This window comes from Salvelinus sp. IW2-2015, unplaced genomic scaffold (assembly GCF_002910315.2).
Source record: "Salvelinus sp. IW2-2015 unplaced genomic scaffold, ASM291031v2 Un_scaffold3495, whole genome shotgun sequence".
In the NCBI taxonomy this organism is placed as follows: domain Eukaryota; kingdom Metazoa; phylum Chordata; class Actinopteri; order Salmoniformes; family Salmonidae; genus Salvelinus; species Salvelinus sp. IW2-2015.
In genome coordinates, this window is record NW_019944775.1 from 40,980 (window position 1) to 47,175 (window position 6,196).

The following is a 6,196-nucleotide window of genomic DNA, read 5'->3' on the forward strand; positions in this document are numbered from 1 at the left end:
CATGGTCTATTTATGTTTTTTTAAATGACTGATATACCTGATCCTTCTCTGCCTCCACAAAGTGTGTTCTCAACCCTCAACCATTMATGACAAGCCTGCTCCTAATAGCACAGAAACTGGAAACATAAACAGCAATATGCAGTTTAGAGTTTCACTTATACGTCTATTAAACTCCACAGAGAGGAGGAGAGACCAACAACATATTTCATAAAAGTTGTCAAAAAGAGTTTGTGTCGCTGTCAACAGACAGTGTGTGTGTCCTGTAATTATAGTGGCCAAAAAAGTTGCCAAAAAAAGTATTTAACTACTCCCTCTAGCGGACAGAAAGGAGTAACGTTGTTGAATTCGTTTCATTTCAACAGCAGGCAGCCGAAGCAAGGTTTGGCAGAATGGTCGGCTGCCTTGATTACAATTAATTTTTCATAATACATTTAACTAACCATCATCGCCATCCAAACACAACTGTGCATTTATCTGATACATGTATCTTCTGTTTTGGCGTCAAGAGGAGTGCACGAGAAAGAAAAAACGCCTTGTTCTGGAGTCTGACCGGTATAACGACACAGATGGGACTGCACCATATAACAAGCAACCACGTTTCCCATTTAAAGTTTTGGATGAATGCTTCAACATAAGGATTGTAACTGAGTTCACACGAATAAGGGACACGTTTCGGGTCAATGAATGTGTTTTTCCAAGTGAAAACATGGCTAGTTAGCTTCAGCCAGCTAACTAGCTAAAATGCTAACTGCATCAGTCTGAAACAGGGTTGAGATGTTCGTCTATATTTGGACCGAAGCTAACTAATCCAGGTAGCTAGCTAGCCACTGACAACATTTCTGTGACAAGCTGTCAAACCCATTGTATGTAGGATTCTTTTTATATGGTGATTATTGATTGTGCGTGTTGGGAAAACTTGCAGATCGAAACTTTGATCACATCTGCAGGCAAAACACATGTTTCATTGACATCGCAAAGTTAGCCTGCTTGCTACCAAACGTGACTTCAACGCTACTATCTCGACCAGTCAATGGAATTCCGAATGAGTCATTTCGGGTGTTGTCCTCCAAAATTCGAAAAGCAGGAGGACGGCTTCTAGAATCTTACAAAAGCGTATTTCTCATCCGCTACACGTGGATGAGACGATATTGAAAGGAATAAACATCTGAATGTTTCCAAACATGGGGTCGTTAAAAGCACTTCAGAAATGGTGTCGGATACAATGCGAGAGTTACAACGATGTAGACATCAAGAACATGTCATCGTCTTTCGGGATGGCTTGGCATTCTGTGCCATAATCCACCGATATAGACCGGATTTGATGTAAGTATTTAGTTAGTTTCAATACACTTTGAAAAAAATTTCCACTTCTTCCCAGGCCTAAACAAGATGATCTTGTCCCTCTGAAACAATACATATTTAGAAACATAACACGCCAGCAACAAGAGGGGTTTATTTAACACATCAGGGCAAAATGTCAATATGACAAGAATTCTAAAATACAATGGAACTCACGAACTCTACAAGAATTTAACAATTTGTTGCTCCAAAATAGGATCACTAAGTACAATGTTGCAACGTGCTGTTACAATGTAACAACTGTTAACAACAGAACAATCTGGGGCTGAACTTCGATACCGTAATGCGTGACTGCTGATTTCACTGTAATCTAATCCTATCAGGACACTCAGTACACTCTGTGTTCCTGGTCTAACGCTAGGCTAAATTAACTGTTCTAGTTCTTGCCTAGTTAAATTTAAAAAATCTAGCCTGTAACTAGATAGGGGTGTACATATCATGGGGTGGCAAGTTAGTGCTCTCAGCCAGAGCCAGACCACCTTCGGAATTATGTAGCCAGGGAACTAAGATTGTCCTCACCTTCACAGAACTGTGGAACGGAAACCTTTTGAACTCGATCAAGATCATGTCACTTCAACATGAAACTAAATATAGGGAGGTGTGCCTTCTAGCTTGTGTTGGTGTTTATAATTTTAGCACCCGTGTTGTGTGCACAAAGATATGTTTTGCTAACCTACATTGCCTTTCGCCCAACAATCAGTGTTCCACTAACAACGTTGTTGTGAGCTACTACAGCCAGCAAACCTAGGCTTGACTTGTAATCCAGGCGCGCACTGCAGAGACTGTTTCTAAGCAGCATTAGAAAAGGGGAAGCCAAGTGTGCAGTATCTAATGTAGGTTGACAGGTCTGGCCCTGTCTGTAACAACACACCCCTTTTCCTGTGTGGGACTCACACACACTGCAGTCACAAAACAAGGGCACAGTTAGGCCACAAACTAACTGCATCAAAATTATTGCGATGATGGTTGCAAGGAGGCGAAGATGGTAAATAGAACTGTTGGCTCAGAGTAGGAGTGAGCAAACGATTGATGGGGCCCATTCAATACAGTACAGATGATTCAGGTACAACCATGCACCTCGTACTGTAACTCTGCTCTGTAAAGGAATGTCTTATTACTGTACAGCAGATGTCACARGTTGTGTGTCCATGTCCTTCAACGTGTGTGTGAAAACCAAGCGTGCATGACCTGCATGCAGCATCTCATACACACTGCACCAGTACTACACACACTGCACCTATCCAGGCTTATGTGTGTGTGTGACAGGACATGAGATCACACGACGTGACCTAAGCCTTCAACTACTACATACAGTAGAAAGGAGTGAGGGCAAATGACACCAGATATGTTACAGTACATCTTTCTCTATGGGTCAAAGGCTAAAGATCCAGCTCTACCTCTGTCTCCTGAGCTCAGAGCTATTTGGCCAGGCAGCCTCATCAGCCAACTAGCAGCGCAGCAGTGGCCTGGCCTCTCTGTGACTGTCTTCAGTCTGATCCAGACAGACAGGCCGTCAGGGTAATCTGCAGCAGGGGCCTCCTCCTGCCAACCTGCATTTAGCTCTCATGCTACTCTAGCCAGCCAGTGTACAGTACTGCACAGCGATGCTACTCTAGCCAGCCAGTGTACAGTACTGCACAGCGATGCTACTCTAGCCAGCCAGTGTACAGTACTGCACAGCGATGCTACTCCAGTTCTTAGCACTGACAGCGTTCAGCACGCCACTGTACTATACAAATGACTTATCTGACTGAATCCTGGTAATGTCATTCAGGATCAGACYGGGTCCAGTTCTCTCTGACTGAAGTGGCTCTTGGTTCAGGGTTAATAAGCAAGGTGATTAAACTGAAGCTATAAGCCTGACCAAGGTTGGGTAGCTGCAACTTGTATTATTTCCTCAGTACCAACCCACCAAATATGCTGAGAGTATATTTGACTATATGCGTGTTTTGTTGTTTAACCACCAGAGCATGTAGCTTAAGCAGACCGTGTAGCTTGTTGGCAGCGACACCAAGTCCACTCACACACAGTACAGGACTTAATCATGAGGATGGTTGACAGCGAGCACACCGGTGGCAATGGCAGGCCCCTCGTCGAAAATCAACTTGTGAGCAGGGCAGCAATACTTGTTGGATTAGGTTCTCAGTGCCTCATCCTTCATGTCATGGTCTGCAGTGATTCTCCCCCAAAAATGTGCAATGCTCGCAGAAGGAGTGGGTTAAGTCGGTCTGGAACTGTTGGCAGAGAGAAATGTGCTGTTTTTCCAGTCAATTTCTTGCAATCTATCAATTTTTCCATGGAGCCGAGAAACATTTTGCAGTGTGAAAATGAATTTCCTTCCATATAAACACATTTTGCCATGGCTAATTCTGTGTTCTTAGGCTCAACATTATAACAAAATCAATCGGGCCCTGGGCATGTACCCTAACTCTGTGTGCCCTGTCACTAATCCAGCCATGCCAAAAATACTTCCATCTATTGTTAGTATAATTTTTGTTTCTCCCTGACTGTCTAGCTTTTATTGATTTCTTGTTCTCAAAGATTATATTGTAAAAAAAATGTGATAGGTCAATTATTTTCTCTCATTTTAGTTGTTGTGGCAACAACAATTTAGCTGCTGCTAAATGAATACATGGGAAGCATTGCTCTGATCTGGCCTGTCAGGCTGTCAGCTGTTGAAGCCCCGAGGGGCACCACTCCAGAGACTCCAGTGTTACTCAAGACGATTTGGCAATGGCAGTTGCTGCACTTTGCACAACTTTGAGTAATAGCAGACTCAGCTGTAGCGTTAGCGCTTTAGCACCAGTAGGGCCTAAAGCAGAGTGGCAGTGTGTGTGACGTAGCGTTAGGTCAGGACGGCAGGCTAAGTGCATTTGGGGCCATGAGAGTCAGATTAGGGGGAGAACAGAGCTCCCTTTTGTGCTATGGGCTGCCTCATACCAGTCTGTGGGCTGGCTGTGCTATAGGCAGTCTCATACTAGTCTATGGCTGGCTGTGCTATAGGCAGTCTCATACTAGTCTATGGGCTGGCTGTGCTATAGGCAGTCTCATACTAGTCTATGGGCTGGCTGTGCTATAGGCAGTCTCATACTAGTCTATGGGCTGGCTGTGCTATAGCAGTCTCATACTAGTCTATGGACTGGCTGTGCTAGTGAGGTTTCCTGTATCCAGACTGAGAACAACATGTTGGTGTTTTTCTATATACCTTTAACAGAGCAGAAACGTTGCGTCCAAAAGCAACTCACAAATGTTCTCGGTTTGCGTCCCAAATCCCACCCTATTCCCTACATAGTGCACGACTTTTGATCAGGGTCCATAGAGCTCTGGTCAAAAGTAGTGCTCTACAATATGAATAGGGTTCCATTTGAGATGCAGGCCCAGTTTTACAGCAGGATGTTAACTGGTGGGAACATGGGGTTTAGTTCCCTGCTCCAGGCCCAGTCAACTAGCCACCTACTCATTACTGCTGTGTTGAGCCAACCTGCTGTCCTTTCATCACGTGGGGTTCACCCATAAAACACTGTGATGTTGATGTGCGCTGTGGCCCCATTCTCAGTGAAATATAGAGGTAACTGGTTGTGTATGGCCAAACACTGTCTCTCCTCTTCTGTTCGGTCGTGATGGTGTTTGATGGGCCATCACTCAAGACTTTTCTGATGAGTTCAAACCGACTAACCCCGCCAAGATAGTTAGGCCTGTCATTACTTAGATGCACTAAGCAAAAATTGCTCCGCCATTTCCTGGTCTAAAATTCTAATAGTTAGCCTATTTTCAGTGTGTGTGACAAAACAAACAGTCATTGTGTAGACAATCATTGTACCATCTAAACCTCTTTGGAAAATATTTCCATAACCCAAATATAGTATATTCATTCAGCTGTTTGAAGCTGGTGTACAAAACCCAAAGTAAAACGAAAACTTCAGAACGGGAGCAGAGAAATAGCACGTATAGAACAGATCTACCACTTCTTAGACATGCTTTCAATGGGAATTCATCTATAACTGATCTATAACTCAAATTTCTATGTGAATTTGGTCGGGTTGCCCAAAAAGTGACATATTATAGCTTTAATATGCTATATGGGTTATTTCTGGTCTGGTTAGATGCTCAACCTTTTACATAACAATAGCAGTGTGATCCTCATAATTTGACTGTAGTATTGTGATTGTATCAATGATTTAGAGTAGGTTATTCGTTTAGATTTTAAATGTTGTCTTTTTCCCCCTGTCATGCCAGAGACTTTGACTCCCTCTCCAAAGAGAATGTCTACGAGAACAACCGTCTGGTGAGTCACTAGAACACATCACTTCTCCACACGCAGACACACTCTAATAGCCTTGGCCTAGATGTAATGATTAGTTGTGAACCAGCTAGTGACTTCATGTTGCCGGATACTGTAATTAGCTGTGACAAGTCAGTCATGGTTGCTACTCTGGTTCCCTCCTCTGTGTCTGTGGTAGGGTATGTATTGGGTGAGTTCTGTTATGCTAGAATACAGTGTAGCCAGGTGTAGGCCCGCTAGTGTCTATGAGAGTGTGAGTGTTGTTTAGGAAGGTAATAGAGATGAGTAACAGATGTCACATGGGTGAGACAGTGGAGCAGTGTCTGCAGTTAGTCAGCTAACTATCATACATTTTCATCTGTCTGCTTCATGTCTGTTGTCTGTCTGTCTTTCTATGTATCTGTCTGTCTATCTGTCTCTGTCTGTCTGTCTCTCTGTCTGTCTGTCGAGAGCATAGTTGTTTATTGGTTCCTGCCGGAGCCTGACATGTGAAGGGGGGGAGGAAAGGAGAGAAAGGGGGAGCGAGAGCAAGCAAATGAGGACAGGAAATAATGG

The 6,196-nt window shown here is 43.6% G+C and overlaps 1 pseudogene; it reads left to right on the top strand.

Annotated features, from left to right (window-relative positions):
- Positions 1-1,130: 1,130 nt before the first annotated feature.
- Positions 1,131-6,196, top strand: part of LOC112075975 (MICAL-like protein 1) — a 17,875-nt pseudogene continuing 12,809 nt past the window's right edge.